The sequence below is a fragment of the Hylobates moloch genome, unplaced genomic scaffold, assembly GCF_009828535.3.
Source record: "Hylobates moloch isolate HMO894 unplaced genomic scaffold, HMol_V3 SCAFFOLD_11, whole genome shotgun sequence".
Lineage (NCBI taxonomy): Eukaryota > Metazoa > Chordata > Mammalia > Primates > Hylobatidae > Hylobates > Hylobates moloch.
Window position 1 is genome coordinate 59,520,994 of NW_026652286.1, and position 21,348 is coordinate 59,542,341.

At 35.4% G+C, this 21,348-nt stretch overlaps 1 protein-coding gene and 1 pseudogene across 5 annotated transcripts in view; one reads left to right on the forward strand and one right to left on the reverse strand.

The window, feature by feature from the left end:
- TMEM135 (transmembrane protein 135) overlaps positions 1-21,348 on the forward strand; it is a 278,687-nt gene that overhangs the window by 206,309 nt on the left and 51,030 nt on the right. The gene's annotated exons all lie outside the window — the stretch shown is intronic.
- Positions 7,070-7,482, reverse strand: LOC116477204 (mitochondrial import receptor subunit TOM22 homolog; annotated as a pseudogene).

A 21,348-nucleotide genomic window follows, 5' to 3' on the forward strand; every position in this document is an offset into this window, starting at 1 on the left:
AGCGAATTATAAAATAGGAAAAATGTGTGAAAATTGAATACAAGCTTTGCAAATACTGAGGCCGAGGTTCTTTTATACATTCAGCTAGAGAAATAATGGGTATCAGTTGGGTATTCAGAGCTCAGGTGATAAATCTGGGCCAGGGATAGAAATTTAGGAGTTATCAGCATGTAGATATTAGTTTAAACCATGTAGGTTGATAGTGTTCTGTAGTGAGAATACGGAGAGTAAGAAAAAGTGTTCCAAGTGTGGACTGGAGAATCTTGATGTTCGAAGCATAGGCAGTAGGAAAGGAGTCAGTAAAGCAGAGGCCAGAGTAGTGGCAAGAGGCATTATAAATAGCTTGTTAAATTTAGGGGCTACTATTAGCTGTCACACTAGCTGTCTGACTTTAGACAAATTACATAACTTTGCTACACCTCGTTTTCTTCATTATGAAAAGTGTAAATTAACATGTGGGCCTCATAGATAGGGCTGTGAGGATTGATTACGACACAGTGTCTTTCGAATGTTTTTGATGTGACCCAAAATAAGAACGATATTTTATATATTATGATTATGTTACCATATATACATGTATATGTATGTATATAAATTTCCCAGAAAAATACTTAACCTTCCTACATGTGATATATTTGGATATTTTCTATTCTAATTTATGTATTTAAAAAGCTGCTTTGACTTTCTGATGGATAACAGCCAGTAGTGAGAAAAAACACTGAACTAAAACACGTGAGCACCTAGAACAGTGACTGATCACTTAGCAAACGCAGAGTAAAGAGTAATGATTGTTGTTTTTAAACCAAGAGAGAAAGTTGACTAAAAGACAGAATTTCAGGCTGAGGCGGGTAGATCACCTGAGATGAGGAGTTCGAGACCAGCCTGACCAACATGGAGAAACCCTGTCTCTACTAAAAATACAAAATTAGCTGGGCATGGGGCATGTGCCTGTAATTCCAGCTACTTGGGTGGCTGAGGCAGGAGAATCGCTTGGACCCGGGAGGCAGAGGTTGTGGTGAGCCGAGATCACACCATTGCACTCCAGCCTGGGCAACAAGAGCAAAACCTTCTCTCAAAAATATATATATATGTGTGTGTGTGTGTGTGTGCGTGTGTGTGTGTATATATGTATAGACACGGACATACATGAAGCCATTATTCCTCAGAAGATACATATAGATGAAATCAGGCACTTCTTTTATTGGCAACCAAACCTGTGAGTTTACCAAAAATGCCAAATTTGTTCAATGAAAAGAAGTATTGAGATTGTTAGAACTGTTACTTTCCTCGAAACAAATGGAAAAGATGAGAAAACATAGGTTCATAAATGCTGTGAATCATTTCCTGTGAGAATACAAAGCTTATTACACCAAGTCACGTGACTATGATCTGACTTTCTTTATTGGTAGAAAAAAATTAGCCTGCTCATTTGTTGAGTGTACTCTAAGAATGAGAAACTTGTGGCAAATCTGTTGTCATTTTTTTACCTGTCAGTCTTTGAGGTAGTTGTGCGCAGATAAAGAAATTACTCTAACATTTTATAGTGAATATAAATTGTTTTAGTAGAAGGCAAAGAGAAGTATTGTATGGAGAAACAGCATGAACCTAAAATGCAACCCCCTAAGGTAAGGACTTAATGGGGCACAATCATGTCAAAAGTGGCCAGTTGCCTTTCAAAAACTTGCAATAAAAATGACATTCTTAGGTGGTTTTAAAAATGTGAATATTTTGTTTGTGATTTTTCACTGATGTCAAAGTTCAAAAGTGGATGACATTCACATGTTTTTAAATCAGCGGAAAACTCACACCACTAATATGTTATTCATTGCTGATGGTCTTATTCTAGTTCTACAATAGTTCTCAGAGGTTCCACTGGATACAGTAGCCTCTTTGTCAATCAAGATGGTTGTTTGAACTTAAAGGATGAGCCATATATATATATATATATATCTTGGTATACACTTCTAACCTGATGCAATTTTAACCTGTTAGCATTGTTAAGGTAAATCAAATTGGCACTGTGTAATCTTATTTTTCTGTAAGTTACAATTTACCTAGAATTTAATAGTAACAATCGTTGTCTCATGAAAAAGTAAATTTGTTTCATGTTTTACAAATTCTTTTTATATTATTGACAAAAATTAATAATTCTTATAAATTCAGTTTACTCTTTAGAAGTTATGAGAAATGAAAATAAATTATTGTTGTTTTGAAAATGACTGTCCACAGATTTTACAAAAACATTTTTTCAATAAAGCATTTCTGTTTTGAGCAAGAAGGGTGTCTTATATATAACAATCTATTACCTTTGCAGAAGTCTCAGCACATCAAACATTCATAGGTAAAAGAAATAATTATGATGAATTTCTAATAGCAATGGTGAGTTTTTAAAATAATTTGAGTATTTTTTTCCTTAACAATGTCAGTAATAGTTTATTAGTACTGGTGATTACTAGAGGGAGTTTTAGGTAAAACAGTACCCAGTAAATGTTTGAATGAATGAGACTCAGTTAAAAAAATTTAAGGATTAGAAGTAAAATTTTTAGCCTTTCAGAGTTTTCATTGACTTAATTAAAAAACATACATGTGTTTTAGGAGGTTCCATGGTAGAACAGAAATCGTACAGTCTTCAATGCCATGTATAACAGACCCCTCTTTAGGTTTTGGCTCTACCACTTACAAACTCTGTGGCCTTCAATAAGATACTTGTCTTCTTTCATCTTAAATTTGTCATGGATAAAATGATCTCTGTGGCTATGAAAAGTTAGAACAGATAATCCTACAAGAACATAATATTTTTAAACATTATGTTTCCAAGCCCACCTTTAAAAGTTATTCAACCTATAAAATATAGTTGAAGTACAGTACCAATGGTACTATAGAAACAAATAATATTTATGATAATATTTCTTTGGGAAAATACATTGATGTCCAGCATGTTAGCACTAAAGCAAAAGGACTGGGAATTATCCAGATGTGAGCTACTCCACAATCCCATATTTGGAGCTAGAGTTCAGCATGTGGGGGGATGGGGAGTGGTGGGACAGAAGGACAGAACTGGAGATCTTAGGGGGAGAATGGTTAAAAACAAAATAAGGGCCTGATGCAGCAGCTCATTCCTGTAATCCCAGCATTTTAAGAGCTGAGGCAGAAGGATTGTTTGAGCCCAGGGGTTCGATACCAGCTTGGACAACATAGGGAGACCCATTCCTACAAAATATAAGATAACAAAACTAAATAGGTTAGTACTACAGATTGAGGAGCCAAAGGATCGGGATTATGATTTAAAGTGGGGCTTTTCCTTTCATTCCTCTTTTTTTCCCTTTCTTCTCCATTTCTTCTCCACTCTGACACCATTCTGACTAGAGGAATTTGGGACAGCACAGTAAATGGGACTGGACAAAAAGGGATCTCGGAGTATAGAGTGGAGATTGGCACTTCAGAGCAGGTAGGGGTGGGAAGAAGAGGGCAATGCAAAGAAACAAATGTATTGGCCCTGAATTTGCAGAGAAGCAAAATTTTGCCATCCTTCTCTCTCTTGCCAGCCTTACTCTGAACTAGTTGTTAGTGTATCCTGAAAACTGGATTTAAAAAGCTAGAAAGATTAAAATGAGTGATGAATGAAGCCAAACAAGGTATCCATTTTTTCTTCGTTATTTAGATCTTTCTGGACATGTTTTATCATAACTAAATAAAGCCACAGGTGACTCTTAAAGTATCTGCAAGAGCTGGGCATGGTGGCACATGCCTACAGTCCCAGTTACACAGGAGGCTGAGAAAGGAAGATTGCTTGAGCCCAGGAATTCAGGGTTGTAGTGCGCTACGATTGTGCCTGTGAGTAGCCACTGTACTCCAGCCTGGCCAACATAAGGAGAATCTTGTCTCTTGAAAGAAAAAAAAAGTATCTACAAGCAATTTAAAAAATTATCTTAGCCAAAGAGCTGCCATGCAGTTGGCCTTCTTTCTTTATAGTTGACTGTTTCTCTCCCTGCCTGTAAGGGAGGAAGTGAAGGCGAAGAGAAGGGAGGGTTCAGAGGAAATGGTTGCTAGAAGCAGTGAGGTAAGAGGAGGTCTTCAGTATTTATCTAGAATAGCCCTTTATATTTAAAGGATATACATTCATTTTGTGTGTATCTTCAGTGTAGCTATAAGACATTATTTTCCCAGAATTTGCTAGTATATCATCTGGTTGGTAAATTACAAAACTGGGAATAACTTTTTAACTTTATAATGAAATACAGTGATGTTTCAGGGATCTATTAAAAACATTGACCTCAAGACCTGCCTATAACCCCAAGGGGTAGATTACTCCCAGTTTCCATGTTAGGACAACCTTTTAATGGATGTCTTCTAAAATGAGGTTTGAAGTTATATAAACTTATTTGAATTTACTTTTAAACTAAATATCCCTTTATGTTTAAATATTATTAGAGGATCCATTACATTAGCCAAAATAAGTGATTCCAACTATATAAACTTACATACCTTTACACCTCAGTTTTAATTACAACTAATTCCATCTCATTTAGGCTTAAGATATAAATATAATCTGATTTTGAAAATATGAGATTAAAGTTATTTGGAATAAGATATAATTTGCAAATTATAAATACAGAAGTTGGAAGCGGTTCACTATGAAAAGATGATAAAATGCAGATACCTTAAAGAATTAACTTTTGAGTTTGTTTACTTAAATTATGTTGTAATATGTAATATGATTCCTCAAAATATTTTTTAATTTGGGAATTTATGATGAATATAAAAAGATTCATTGAGAATGAGGAAGCTTCATATAGAGACATGATGCCCTGTGAATTAAAGGCAATAGCTGGAGTTTTGTAGATCATTTTAGAGGACAATGGCCACAAATTAAGATTATATTAAAGTGATTTTTTGGGGGTAAAAACATGTCTTTTGCTCATTGTGGAAAAATGAGCAAATATGATTGAACAAAATAATACTAATTATCACCCATAATCTCTTCTTTCAAAGACAAGTAACTACCAGCTTTGTTTATATCCTTTTAGTCTGTTGGCTATGCCTCTGTCTGTTGGTCCTGCTTGCCCTCACTCTTCCTCTTTTCCTCCCTCCTTTGCCCCTTTCCTTCCTCCTGCCTTCACTTGTTTCCTCTCTCCTTCCACACATTTGTGTGTGTGTATGTGTATGTGTGTATATATGTCTTTCAGCTTCTCAAATGAGATTATATTATGTAGGCTATATGATTATATGCCTTTGTATGTCCATATAAACCCTAGAAATGGATTTTTATACTAATCTTCAGTTCTTCACTAAGAAACTGGTGATAACTCTTAGCAATGTTGAGTGTGACTAAACATCCAAACATTATATCCTTTCGAGTTCTGGAATCCTCTTTTGCATGCTGTCTGCTTCTTGTTTAAGTAGCATTATTACTAATCACAGAAAGTTCTTAGACGAGACTTTACTGATACAGATGCTCAAATTTGAAGCAGTTAAATTTAACTGTTTGCTTTACTGCTTGTGAGGTGCTATAACTCACTGGGCTATGCTATAACTCACTGTGTCTTTCTCAAGCCTACTCTTTCTGTTATTTTCTTTTGTTTAAGTTCTGTGTCAGAGGTAATCAAAAGACACTATAGTGTAGTTGAGAGGGAACTTGGGTCCAGCTGTGTTGGTTCAAATCCTTCTCCATCTTACTTGTTTTGTGACCTTGGGTAAGTTGTATAGCCTCTTTTGCCTCACATTTCTCATCTGCAGTGGGGATAATAATAGTACTTACCTCATGGTGTTATTGTATTGAATGTCTACTGCATAGTAAGCACTCAATAAATGTTAGTTGTTTTTATTACTTAAATCTAAGTGGCAAACGTCATATTTATATGATTCTATTTATCAGAAATGTCCAGAATAGAAAAATCTGTAGAGATAAAAATTAGATTGGTGGCCTAGGGGAGTTGGGAGTGTAGGGAATGACTATTAATGGGTAATGGTTTTTTTTTAGGGTTGATGAAAATGTTCTAAAAGTAATTGTGGTGATGGCTGCACAAGTCTGAATATACCAGAAACCACTGACTGATACACTTTAGATAGTGAATTGTATAACATTTCAATGGTATCTCAATAAAACTGTGAATATATTTTTAAATATAAGTCTGGCACATTCTTGATCAAAATTAAGTCACAGATTGCCAGATACAAACTGACCACAAACATATACTTCCTATACCATATGTACATCTAAGTCCCTTGCTAAGAATACATTCCAATTTAGTTTGAATAGAAATTACATTTATAGTCTTTAGAAATATAATCAGTTAATAACTTGATTATATTTTCAGCGTATATTATATATATTTGATTATATATTGATATTGATTATATTTTGCACAATAATTATTTTACTTTATTCTGTGTTTATTTTGGGGAAAAGGCTTTTTTTTTTTCAGTTGGAATCACTTTTAATATTTAAATACAAAAAATGAGCACTGGCTTCTGTTTTTTTAAACACACACACAAATCTAACAGCCAAAATGTGCAGAGGAAATGAGCTCCTGCTCTGTCTTCCCCAGTCCCCATCCTGTGGCTGAAGCTGCAGCCAGCCTCTTTCCTCTTATGCATAGGGATTCATAGTGGCCACATTACACCACAGTTGTAATGCATTTTGTCTGTTTTACATTGTGTGCATGTCCCTCCCCAACAGCTCCATTCTTTAAGGAAAAAAAAAAAGCATTCATTAATGGTCAGGGGCACATCACTCCCACTGGCATCAGTTCCTACCCCACAGGAGAAAGTGAGATCTTCTAGCTAGGAGCAATTTTGTGAAAAGAGTGTGTGGCTAGAGCTGGAGTAACCATTTGCATGGCTGCACTGTGGTATCAGAGTGAAGACTGAAGTAAGTCAGGATAGCGTGGAGGGCACAGTTGCAAGTTAAGTCTCTTCATAAGGCAATGTGGGGAGATTTCTCCCCACCAGGTTTAGATGGATCAATGTGCCAAAGTTAAAAAAAAAAAAATCCAAATAATCAGCAGTTCAAACACAATTGAATTTCTAACTTCTCCCACAGAGACAGCTCATATACAGCAGTAACAATCTAGATCTTTCCAGGAAGTGAAGGTAGAGCCCCTTGCATTCCTCCTGAGAGCCCTGGGTTAGGCCCTAGAAGTATCTGCTGCTGCTGCAGTTGCTGCTGTTGCTCCATTTACATCTTCTCAGTCTCAAAGAAAACGGGAAGAACGAGGATCATAAAGGAAGTGGTCCCAATCCACACTGCTGCCCTGGAAAACCTGTACATTTTGTGAGCCACAAAGAGGGAGAGAAAGAAGAGGTTCTGGCCGCAGACCGGACCCTCTTCGGAAACATCTCCGTCAGGCCTCATAGTCTCTCCGACAAGGTCTCATCTAGCTTCTCCTCGTCGTCCTTCTCCAACTCCTCCTTAGTCTTCTGCACGTCGCCTTTTGGGAGCAATTCCTCTGGGGACAGGGGTTCCCCTGCGACAGCGGCCATGGCTGTAGGGGACACCAGAAGTGGAAAAAAAGGATAGGGAAAAGGTATTTCCAAACCACTGTACTTGCCATGGATAATTTTTGAAATGAATAGCAACACAGAAGGAAATTTTATGTGTGTGTGTGTATGTGTATGTGTGTACACGTGTAGAGCGAGAATACACACACACACTACATATATATATCATGTTACATTTTTTTCCTCTTCCATGGTCTATTTCAGACATTTTTAAGAAATGTCCTAAATATTAAATGTCTTAAATATTAAATATTTCAGACATTTTTAAGAAATCTGTGCTAGCATAGATAGCACAAATGGAAATTATTTGGCCTTATTCCAGTCTACATCCTTAAAACTTCAAATAAAACATCCATATTTGGAGGCTTATTTTTCATGTTATATAGTTTCAGTGAATGGGCTCATTGGGAGAGAAAGTACACCATCTATATACAAGTTCATCCAAAATTCACAGCAAAACAGAATATTTTCCCACCATTATCAATTTTCAGCAGATTTTGTTTCAGATGTGTGATTGAGTCACTGAGCCAGGAAAATGTTTACCTGCAAAGTGAGCTAATAGAAATGGGAGAAGCTTTTAAGTTCTAAAATTTCAGTCATCTCTGTCTAGCGTCTTCCCTAGAGGAAGGAAAAAGTGGGTCTCTTCCCTTTTTTATTTTCCCTTGTTAATCACAAAGCCTCTTTGTACTGGTAGGGCCTTGATGGTGGCTGAGTGCTGGCTGTTTATCATGTTCCTGTCATCCTCAAATGCAAAATGTAAAGAGGAGGAGAACACAGCTTTGGGTTTTCAAGCTTTGTGACAGCTTAGGACCTCTGAATCTCAGCTGCTCTCAAATGTTTTCTAAAGTGATTTGATCACTGAAATGGATTATGCAATTTTTATGGTTTTGAGCTCTTTGGGCATGTTCAGAACAAGAATAATATTAAAAATCAGACAGTGGAAAACAATTGAGCCTATCAGGTTAGATTTCTTTTATTATCACAAAAGCATCCAGTTCTATTATTGGAAGCACGATTGTTAACTTCTGTTTCTTCCTTGAATGTTAAAAAATGTTTGTTGTATTTGACAATTACAAATTCTAATATTGTGGACGAACCTTCCTTGCAGGGTGTGATTGTAAGATATTTTCAGGGATTCTTATGAAAGATAAGGCTTTCCTTATCTCACTTTTGAAAACCACCAGCAACTTCTACTGATATGAAACACGTAGAGACATTTATTTATAGCAAGCCTAACTTGTTGAAATTACTTGAATGCTAAGAAGTTTATAATCATTAAAATTCTGGTCACTTTCCTGAATTTATTATCTATTTCTTTTGGATTTGTATTACATCCCTTTTAATTTTCTGTTACATTGTAATGATTAACAAAAACCGTGTGAGTAAATACGAGTTAGACTGATGGAGCTTTTACCTTCTTAAAAGAAATAGGCCTAATAAAATAGGGCATTAATTTTTTATTGTTCTTTGGAAAAACAGAAATAGTACTGATAAGGATGAAAAAGAAAGGGTTTTTTTTTAATCAAGTGAGGTATTTCTCTTTATTGATTCCTAATATGCAGTTGTTAATAAACTGTTACAAATTTATATGTCTGATGTAAGGGCTATAAAGCAGTTCCCAAACTTTAACATGGATCTTTTAAAAATGCAGATTAAGATTCAGTAGGTCTGGGGTGGGATGTGAGCTTCAGTAGTTCCAACACTCTCCCAGGAGATGCTAGTCCTGGTCCTCATGTCACACTCTGAATAGCAGAGCCGTAAGTCACATCAGGAAATAGCTTCTGTAATTGTCTTTAAAATCTGTAATTTTAAGAAATTCCAGAGAATTTAATTCCAGTGCTTCTCTTGGCAACCTATTCTAGTAGTTCACAACAAGTAGAGTCAAGACATTTTTCTCAACATCTTAAATTTCTGTAATGGGAATGTTCTCAGTTAAAACAGAAAATAGCTATTCATATAATTACTTTAGAAAGTCAAAGATTATCAGGTCTCTTTCTCCCCCTCTTGCTTTCTTCTCAGCGCCAACCTCCTTTAATATTTCCGTATGTATATTTTGCCAAAATACATATTCTGCCTTGATTTATTACCCAGTTTTAACTACAAATCTTCTATATGGGTTAGAAATCATGAGTCTGTTAATTATTTAGTAGAAGAATTGATAAAATAGAGACTTTTCGTATCCAAAATTTCTCATTAATTAATGTGTGAAACAGAAAAATTAGAAGTCTCCGTTTCTTTTTAAAATTTTGTTAATTATATAAATAATAGTTTCATTTAAAAATTCAAACAATGCAAAAGTATAAATAATAAAAATGGAAAATTCTCACCCCTTTATATACCTCCCTCTTTGTAGTTCTCTTTTTTTAGTTGAAACCATCTTAACAGTTTGCATATATCCTTCCAGAATTCTTTTTTTTTTTTTTTTTTTTGAGACTCTTTCAATTTACTGTGGAGTGCAGTGGCACAGTCATGACTCACTGCAGCCTCAAACTTCTGGCCTGAAGCAGTCCTCCCACCTCATCCTCCCGGGTGGCTGGGACCACATGTGTGCACCACCACTCCTGTCTAATTTTTTACTTTTGTTTTTTAGAGGCGGGGTCTCCTTACGTTGCTTACGGTGGTCTGGAACTCCTGGGTTCAAGGAATCGGCCTGCCTTGGCCTGCCGAAGTGTTGAGATTGTAGACTTGAGCCACTAGGTTCAACACAGAATTATTTCTATACATACCTTTGTACCTATGTTTATATTTTAAAAAATGAGATCACAAATTATATATTGTTCTGTAGTGTTTTTCTATTTAATAATGCATCTCAGGATTCTATCCAAATGTCAGTACGTATCCTCATTGTTTTTAGGGGCTGCAAAAAAAATCTATAAATAAGTATTTAAACCTTCTCAACAGACATTTATACTATTTGCAGGTTTTCATTGTTGCAAACTGTACAACCATGAACATTGTTTTTAAAATATCTTTGTGCTCCTGTTCCAGTATTTCTAAATTTATGTTACTGTTTATATATTATTGATAGGTTAGACACTTAGCTACGAATGGATTCTCTGGTTCAAATGTACCAGACATATTTAATGTTAATAGATATTGCCAGATTGGCCTCCAAAAAAGGCAGTATCCATGTATTTTCGCTCCAAGAGTGCTTATTGATTCCTACATCCTAGTTCATGTTGGTAATTTTTATCTTTTTCAGTCAAATCATCTAAAATGTACGTAATACCTCATTTTTGCTGTACTTTGTATTTCTCTGATAACTAGTGAGGTGGAACACCTTTTCATCGGTTTATTAGCCATTTCGATTTCCTACCTCTACCTATTTTTTATTTTTAAATTTATTGCTCTGATTTGTAGGCGCTCTTTACATGCTATTAATGTTTGTTCTTTCCTGTTATATTGTTATATCAATCAGCTACTATAAACACAACCATGAAATCTGAGTGACATATAAGAGCAAGCCAATTATCTGGCCAGCTCTGTTTCATGCTGCAGGTCTGTGGGGGCAGTTGGGGAAGTTCAGCTCCCCATATCTTCATTTTGAGCCCTGAGCGGAGGTGACAAAAATCTATGCAAGGAAGGCTGTCTTCATAGCAGTAGCATGAGATTTGTTTCTATTAACATTGTCTACAAAATATGGATACATGTATACATTAAGTACTTTATTTCAATTTAGCACATAAATATCTGCTTATTTACCAAGGCGTTTTTTGTGAGTATGAGTTGCTAGGTGGAGTTCTGAGTTGTTTTTGTTATAAGATATTGTCTTTCCAAAGCATTCAACTCAGTTTTCATGAAAAAAAAAAAAAAAAACTTTCTTCCTTTTTGTTTTATGTAATATGTAAGCCAGTTACATAATTACATTGAGAAGTACAACTGACATGAACACATTTGGGGACAAATACAGCTCAGTCTTGACAAGCATATAACAACTAATATGAAGAGAAGTGTATGTGGTCCTATTTGGAGTAGTGTTTTATTTTTGAGCAATCAATGTGCATATTAGAATATTTACAGAGAAAATAAGGAAACTAAGATAAATTTGTCCTATTTAATCTCTTAAATGGAGATTGGATACAATAACTGTTACTGTAAAGAGCACATTTTGAAAATATTTGCTAAATTCTGATTCTTCATATTTTGTTACTGCAATATCATCATCACTGTCCTCTTCTCCATTCCTTTAGAATTTTTTCCATGTCTTAAAGCTGTCAAGATTTGGCTCCTACCATTTTTATTTTGGTTCATTATTTATCCTAGTAGAGCCAGACTTCACTCATACTTTTACTCTAGGAACTGGTTGACATATTTGACATATATCTTGATTCTTGCATATTAAAAGTAACCGAAGTTTAAAAATTCATAAACCGTAAGCTGATTTAGTGTTCTTTTTAGTCCAGTATGTTGCAACGTTTCATAAATAAAAGTGTTATTCTCTAAAGTGAATAATACCAATACTTAAGTTTCATAGGATCATAGGGTTTTAGAGTATGAAGCAAATTAGAGATTATGTAATACAGCATTGTCAATTTTCTGGTGAAGAAAATGAACATGAAAAATTTTTGTAGCTTTTCTTAGATCACACAGGAGTTAGTGGCAGAGACAGAAGTGGAATTTTTGCATAATTTACTTTCAAATACCAGTAATTATTTTAAAACAATTGAATATTTTGAAATTTATGTGAGCGACATGGCAAATAGACCCAGTATTATTTTTGTACTCGTAAATACCACATTGTGATGGCAAGCCTTTCAGAAAGGAAATATGAAATTAAATGAAGGACCTAGAAATCAAGGAAGATAGAAGTTTGGTAAAAGATTTCTTAATGCATATTTTGGATTTTACATATGACATAGTTTAAACTGTAGTGGAAATATCATACCATATCATGGAATGCTTTATCTTTCTATTTGAAATAGTAAATATTTCTAATTAGTGCTGTTAAAAATTTTTGAAATTCCTTTATTGTGACTAGGTTTTAAACTAGAAAAGAGGATAAAAGCTACTTTGTAGTCAGATGTCTATGATCTCTGTCTATGTTTCAGTCTGTCTCTCTCTCTTTTTTCTCCTCTCCTCCCCCATCTCACTTTTCTTTTCTGTTCTTTTTCTTTTTTTTTTTTTGTTGTTTGTTTTCTGCTTTTACTTTAATTTATAATGTCAAGGAAGTAACTAGTAATCCACTATGGCACTTAACATTAATAGTCATGTCATTTTAAGTGTGACAAGTATGTAGATAAATGGCATTTTAGATCCAAATTAAATTTATGTTACTGTTTATATATTATTGATAGTTTCTTTTTAGTAGGAAGGAACTATACTTTGCATTAGCATATATTTATAATCTCTTTGATCTTTTATCATGAATTGATCACTTTTTCTTATGAAATGTATTCAGATATGTATTGAAGACTTATTTGAATGCAGTCTGTACATTTTAAGAATTTCAACTGTTTAATCTTTGCAATGTAGTTCCAGCCTTAAGCTCACTGTTTATAGTCTGTTGTCATTTAAATTCAATCTTCCAGATCTATGGTAGGTTAATTTTATCAATGAAGTCGGAAAAATCTTAAACTTTATTCTTTGTTTATTAGCTTTGAGGGCATTATCTTGCTTATAGTATTAAAGTTCATTTTGTTGAGAAATAATTGACTAGATTTTCTAAGAGACTTATGAAAATAGATTGTATGTTATTTTAAAGCTGTGAACTACTTGAAATGTCATGAGATGGGTCTGAAATTAGTTGTAGAATATAGTTATAGGTTATACATTCTTATTTTCTAGAGTAAATTGGCCACAGTAATAATAAGCTACAATTAAAACATGAAACTTTGACATAAAGAAGAAATTGGAATGTTACTCACAGCTGTTGTCGTAAAAGAGATTGACTAGAAATTTATTGTCTGTTCACACTTAGATCAGCTCTTTTGGAAGGAAGAAATTTAGAGCTAGAACAAATAATATAAACTGATAGTGAGAAATATAGCTAGAAGCCAAGATTTTTAGTCCTACACATCTGGTTGTGATGATTTTGGAATCTTTACACTCTGATAATATGTCTTTGTTATGATTTTAGAATATTTTCTGGCCAATTCATTAAGCAGATATGGAAGCAAGTACTGAGTCAGACCAAGTTCCTATCATCCATGAAGAATACTGGACTCTTTTCATTCTGAAAGAGAACAATTCTTTGGATTGTTTCAGGGAACCATTTCACCATATTGCATATAAATTGAGTCTATTACTTCTCAATGTTTTCTCTTCTCTTCTTTTTCCTCTCTTCCTCCAAATTTGTTTCCTTTGTTTGACTACTATGTCAGACCAAAGTTTAATAAGGATCTAAACACTTCTGGAAAATAATTGGTATGCCCCTTTTATGAAATATTTGAACATTCTCTTAAAGATGAATTTAACCCAACCAGCCACCATTTGATAGCATATTTAAAGAAAATAAAAGACACACTTAACTTTAAAATAGTGTTTAGGTGGCTTTTATAGGATGCCAAATTATCTCTGAGATAAAAACAGGAGCACAAGGTATTTTGTATTTCATTTCATCCCTTAGGTCATAGCTTATTATTAAACATTGTATAGAAAATATCAGTGATCATTGTATGCACTGAGTCAATTTCTTATTGAGAATCTTCCTAGTTTTCTCAGTGTTCCTTGAGATTCTGAGAAAGTAATTTAAGATCTCTTTACATGCATGTCATTTGTGGTAGTATACTGAGCTATCGATCTATTGGCCTTACAGCTAAAAGGTTTTCTTGAAATCCTTTTTCTGTTTTTGAACAAAGATTAAATGTTATTCATGACTCAGAGTAATGAAAAAGGAAATATTTATTTTGAGGATAAGCCAATTTATATATTATTGGACATTGCACAGACCACCCAGGCCTGAAGCCTACTGTTTATAGTTAAGGATTTTAAATCTACATATGCTCTTGAGGAGCCAGAGTTATCTATATTACAACTGGAAAGTTTTGTGTCTGCAAAGGGTAATAATTTCATGTTCTCCACCCCTAAGTTCCTCACCCTTGGCTGGTAAAATTTCTGTCAAGATTATTTTATTTCCACAGGGGAAAAGGCTTCTTTGGACCTCAGTAATAATAACATTGTGAAATTTCATCTATCAAAGGACTGATGTTTTAGTATTGTTGGAAAACACTAGAGTAATATTTGTCTTCAAAATCAGTTTGTTTGAATATATATGTATGTATATATAGCAGAATGTAGCTGACTTGTTTTTAGTGCAAATTTCTAGTTTCTTTGAAGGTTTATTTTCCTGGGCATCAAACTTTAGAATTCTTCAAGGATTGGTTCTAGGCTCCCTTATTGTCTCTCTTTTTTTCACTGTAAATAATTTATCCCATGCTTATAGCTTTAACTACTATCTAATGTAATAGGAGGGGAGAAAAGAAAAAATGGTGCAAAACAGAAGCTATCAGGCATGAACCTCCTCAGCTTCCCATTGGAAGGTCATATCTGTTAGCTTCTATGGTTCTCACTAAGCAGAAGGCAGGGTCTTTGCTGAAAGAAAGGATAGAGGGTAAAAGGCCTGAAGAGAATTTTTGTGGTTTGAAGTACTTGTTTTGTATAGATCAGACTAAAATGACAGGTTTACTTGGGCTGTGTTCAGATCCCTTTGAGTGTGGTGATTATGTTTTGTTGTGTGGTTTTCTCTAGCAGTACATTGTTGCCTCATTATAGGCATGGAGAAGGTGATTAGTTTCATCTAGGGTTGGAGTTTTGCCAGGCGGAGGTGATGTAAGACCTGAGGAGAAAGGAGCTTAAGGTGGTAGAGTGTTTCCTAGGGCCATAGAATTGAAGCTGGATAAGGAGGATAGTGAGAAGAAAGTATTGGAAATGGAAAGAACTATGGCACTAATGAATCGGAAGTGTCTTAAGAGTCCAAAGAACTCTGCCATAAGTGGTAAGTGAGGTCTAGTTATACTTTCATATAAAATGTGTGTTATATTATTAATAAGTTAACAAAAAGCAATATTAGAATTGTAGTTACTTCATGGAGAGGGAATGGATGAAAAAATTATCATCTATTTCATTTATTTAGATATGTAGGAAAAGATAGATTTTGAGCCGAGAAAGTCCTAAATGATAAGTAGGAAGTCACTTTCTAATTTCCTTCTTTTACGCAAGATAAGCATTCTAGCCAACCTTCTCTAAAGAATGGAAAACTAGCTGTATCTGATTTCACGTGGTAGTGGGGGCTTTATTATATAGTAAAAGAAAAACAAAAGTGTTTTTGTGAAAAAAACCATTTCACTGGAAAGGTATTTTTGTCCATAGAGGTTAATAGTATACATCAAATAGTTATGTAAGTTTATTTCTTTTTTTATTCAGAGCTTGGATTTCTTGATTGTTTTTTGTGATACACTATATAAAAACTTCATGAAAGTAGAGAATTATATACGTGATATACATTTCAAAAACGAATGCATGAAACTAAATGTCATGATCAGTATTCTTTTTTTTTTTTTCTTGAGATGGAGTCTCACTCTGTTGCCCAGGCTGGAGTGCAGTGGGCATGGTCTCCACTCACAGCAACCTCCACCTCCCGGGTTCATGTGATTCTCCTGCCTCAGCCTCCTGAGTAGCTGGGATTACAGGTGCCTGCCACGGTGCCCAGATAATTTTTGTATTTTTAGTAGAGACGGGGTTTCACCATGTTGGCCAGACTGGTCTCGAACTCCTCACCTCAGGCAATCAGCCCGCCGCGGCTTCCTAAAGTGTTGGGATTACAGGTGTGAGCCACCACGCCCGGCCATGATCAGTATTCTTATTTCCCTGTAATACAGTGTGCCCTAGAGTACAGGATAACTAAACAAAGTCCTGTTCACATGCTCACTTTCAGGGGAGGTTAAGTACACTCTTTTTTGCCCTGCTCTCCCCTTCCCCCTCTCTTCCCTTCCCCCTCTCTTCCCTTCCCTCTCCTTTCCTTTATTTCCTTTTCTTTTCTTTTCTTTTCTTTTTTCTTTTCTTTCTTCTTTTCTATTTTTTGAGACTGGGTCTCACTCTGTCTCTCAGGCAGGCACCCTCCCCACACCTGGAGATTTTTTTGTGTGTGTGTGTGTGTGTGTAAAGACGGGGTCTCCCTATGTTTTCCAGGCTGATCTGGAACTCTTGGGCTCGTGCAATCCCCCTACCTTGGCCTCCCAAAGTGTTGGGATTACAGGTGTGAACCACCATGCCAGGCCCCTGCTCCTTTCTAAAGATGGTCTGAATATGAATATTTACATGTCTTACTGATTATATACCCTTTGTCTATCAATGATTGCATTTTAGATGACTTAAATTTCCAATAAATGATTTAAGAATTTAAACTGGAATGAGATAACCTTCTTAATCTTTATTTTAAGAGTGTATTAAGACCAAAATTTAAATCTTTAGGGTCAAGAATATTGAATGGATGCTCATAGATTTAACAAAGAATTCTATTTTGTCTCCTATTTGCTATTTTTTTTTGGCTGCACAATTAGTAAACCCAATTTACTAATGTTGATATTCTTTATTTGTTTTGTATGTTTTGTTGCTTGTGGAAACCTGATCAGAGCTTTTGAGAATGTATTTCAGTCAGAAGTGATTTATTTTGTGTATTTAAGCTGGATTCCAGCTGTTTGAGGTTTTTCTCTTAGAAGCCTAAGTTTCAGATAGCATCTAGATTGAAAAGACAGTTCTGCTTAAGATGCCTATCCTAATCTTTCTTAAATAGTTTAAATTCTTTGTTTTTCTAAGTTTCTCATAAGTTTATTTAGATTTTTACCTTAAAAATAACAATTTATGCTTAAACTTGTTATAGAGGTAGGATTATAGATTTTCAAATTCACTTTTAAAAATGGCTAGTTTTGGCCGGGCGCAGTGGCTCATGCTTGTAATCCCAGCACTTTGGGAGGCCGAGGCGGGCGGATCATGAGGTCAGGAGATCGAGACCACGGTGAAACCCCGTCTCTACTAAAAATACAAAAAAATTAGCCGGGCATGGTGGCGAGCGCCTGTAGTCCCAGCTACTCGGAGAAGCTGAGGCAGGCGAATGGCGTGAACCCGGGAGGCGGAGCTTGCAGTGAGCCGAGACTGCGCCACTGCACTCCAGCCTGGGCGACAGAGCGAGACTCCGCCTCAAAAAATAAATAAATAAATAAAAATGGCTAGTTTTAAAGAAGGGGTATGTGTTAAAAAATTACTTCTACTTTAAGATTTTTATTTAGCTAAATTAATAGCATTCAGTAGGTTCTAAGAAGTCCTACAATATATAACTAAAGAACATTTCCTTAGTGTTTCTAATTCAGAGGTTACATCCTCTTTTAATATGAAGAGGAGTGAAATCATTCCCACCATATGATTTGTCATATTTACTGTTTCCTCTGAAACTAAGTAAGACTTTTTGTAGCTCTCCTGTACTCCAGAGCACACTGTTCTTGTGGAGAAATAAGAATATTGATCATGACATCGAGTTTCTGTAAACTATTGCTTTTTTATTTTAGTCACCAAAATATAAGCAATTTTATATGTAATTTTGGCTTATAGGACTTATCAAACTTTTCCTGTTTATTATTAAAATTGAGTTTTATAAAAATCATAATGCATAAATTTAAAAAATGTTTAAAACAATATTTTCTAGTCAGACATGAGCCGTCATTATTCTTTGGCTACAGATTGCTGTGTATTTTCTCTCGCAAGTTTTTTTTTTTTTAGAAACTTTTTCAGATTCAGATAATATATACCTGAAGGAACATCTGAATAAATCATAATTCGTTTTGTCTTCATGTGACTCACAGTGATAAAATAGTTTTCATGAAGCTTGCTGTATCAGGTGACCTATCAGTTTACTTTTAGAAAGGTCATTGTGATTGCTGCCTTCTTGACTATAATCTTTAGAAAAAGACCTCCTTGAAAATTATATACCACCACCAAAAAAATGTCTGTAATCATTGACTTGGTTTAGGAGCTGTTCCATTTGATCAATAACCAGCCCCCAAGGGCTACAGTATGGTCACATTAATGTACTATGAATTTTTTATGATTCCAAAATCAATGAAGAGAAAAAAGTTGTGTCATGCATTTTATTACCACCCTATGAACTTTACTCTTTAGAAAGTCACTTGATATCTGCAGGCTGCAGTTACTTTCATGATTATCTAAAACAGCATTGTCCAATATGGTAGCCACTAGCACATATGGCTATTGAGTGCTTGAAATGTGGCTAGTTGTATATAGATTGCCGTAAGTATAAAGCATACATCAGATTTCAAAGACTTGGTATGGATAAAGAATGTAAATATCTCATCAATAATATTTTATATTGATTATTTGGTGACATGATAATATCTTGGATATATTGGGTTAAGTGAAATGTATTATTAAAATTAAAGCCTGGGCGCAGTAGCTCATGCCTGTAATCCTAGCACTTTGGGAGGCCAAGGTAGGCAGATTGCTTGAGCCCAGGAGTTCAAGATTAGCCTGGTCAACATGGTGAAGTTCCCCTCTCTATAAAAAATACAAAAAAATTACCTGAGCTTGGCAGCATGTGCTTGTTGTCCCAGCTACTTTGGAGGCTGAGGTGGGAAAATTGCCTGAGCTCAGGAAGTCGAGGCTGCGTTGAGCAGAAGTCATGCCACTGCACTTTAGTCTGGGTGACTATAGAGTGAGACCCCCATCTCAAAGAACAATTAAATTAATTTTATCTATTTCTTATTACTTTTAAAAATATGGCTACTAGAAAATTTCAAATTACACATATAGCCTGCATTATATTTCTTTCTTTTTCTTTTTTTTCTTTTCTTTCTTTTCTTTTTTTTTGTTTTTTTTTTAAGACAGAGTCTCGCTCTGTCACCCAGGCTGGAGTGCAGTGGCGAGATCTCTGCTCACTGCAACCTCCACCTCCCTGGTTCAAGCAATTACCCTCCCTCAGCCTCCTGAGTAGCTGGGATTAAAGGCACCCGCCACCACTCCCAGCTGACTTTTTTGTATTTTTAGTAGAGACGGGGTTTCACCAGGTTGATCAGACTGGTCTCGAACTCCTGACCTCAGGCAGTCCTCCCACCTCAGTCTCCCAAAGTGCTGGGATTACAGACTGGAGCCACCACGCCTAGCCAGCTTGCATTATATTTATATTGGATGACTCTGCTCTAGAAGATGTAAGATGACCTCTGCGAACCTTTCTAGTCTCAGCACTGTGGTGATTCTTAAAAATTTTTCTTTTTTAATTTCTATTTTTTGAGATGGGATCTCACTCTGTCACCCAAGCTGAAGTATAGTGGTGTGATCACAGCTCAATGCAGCCTTGACCTCCCAGGCTCAAGTGAGCCTCCCACCTCAGTCTCCTGAGTAGCTGGGACCATAGGTGTGTGCCACCACGCCTGGCTAACTTAAAAATTTTTTTTGTAGAGATGAGGTCTTGCTCTGTTGCTAGGCTGGTCTTGAACTCCTGGGCTCAAGCAATTCTCCTGTTTCAGCCTCCCAAAGTTCTGGAACTACAGGTGTAATGATTCTGATTGATGCTGTGATTAATTCTGGAGCTATCATTTTATTTTTAATTGTTACGATGTCTCTATTAAGGATTTTTACAGTATGTTATTTTGGTATGTAGAGCCCTTGGAAAGTTCTTTTTTTAAAATGTCTTAGTACATTAACCATACTCTGAAAGAATTTAGCCTGTAAGCTTTTAGGCTTAGCTGAGAAGCCTAGGTCTTCTCATTTTTGAAGCTGGACCATTCTGCCTTGTTATAGCAATTATCCTGCCTTTCTTCCATCTTATTATTGTTAAAAAACCTCTTATATTTATTAATTTATTCTCAGTGATTTTATTTATTCCATCCAAAGCTTTGGACCTCTTTCTTCACTAGGGCTAGGATACTGTAGTAGAAATAGAATGTAGGATTTAGATTAAAGACTTAGGTTCTAAATCTGGTTTCCTTTTTTATTAGCTGAGCAATTCTGGACAAGACACTTTGCTAAGCCTCCTTTTCATCTGTAAATCTGATGTTGTGAGGATTAAATAAAATACCATACAGATATTGTTATTACCTACCCATGTTTATCAGAGATATTTTCTTTTCAGACTTCTTCTTGACAATATTTGACTTCAAGGATATACTTTTCTAGTATCCTTTATTATTTACCATTTATTCTTTTTATCATTTTGATCCTTTCTTTCCTTTATCCATTGATATTCTTGGTTCTACCAATCTTTAGTCCATCAGACAATGGTTATAAAGAAAAATAGAAGAAACATATTGTATTGCTCACAAAATGAAAATCATCACTTGGAACCTGCACCTAGATTTGTAAAAACTGAACTAATAAATTCAGAAAAGAATCTCAAACACCAAGCGGGAGAAGGGAGAATAAGACAAATTGTTGGAAACCAGACTCAAGGGAAAGAGAGAAAGGAACTGAACTATATTGAATATATGTCATGTTCCTGGCATTGCTCTTGATAGATATTGATATATTACTTTATGTTATACACAGCAAAATCTTTATAATAAATCTTTTAAGGGAAGGTCTCACATATTTTATAGAGGAGGAAATTGAGTAACAGGCATATTAAATAACATGCTCTTAGGCTATTTGGGTCCTTATTGTTTATTTGCATTTTTCCCCCCAAGACCATTGTTTTGGTAAACATTGTTTACTTTGGACAGTTGAGTTCTGTGCTAATTGTGTAGGTAGAGTTGGTCTCAAGTATGCTAGCAAAAATAAATGAAACTTGAGTGTTTTTAAAAAAGGAGCGCCTCTGCCCGTCCGCCCCGTCTGGGAAGTGAGGAGCGCCTCTGCCCAGCCGCACCATCTGGGAAGTGAGGAGCGCCTCTGCGCGGCCGCCCCGTCTGG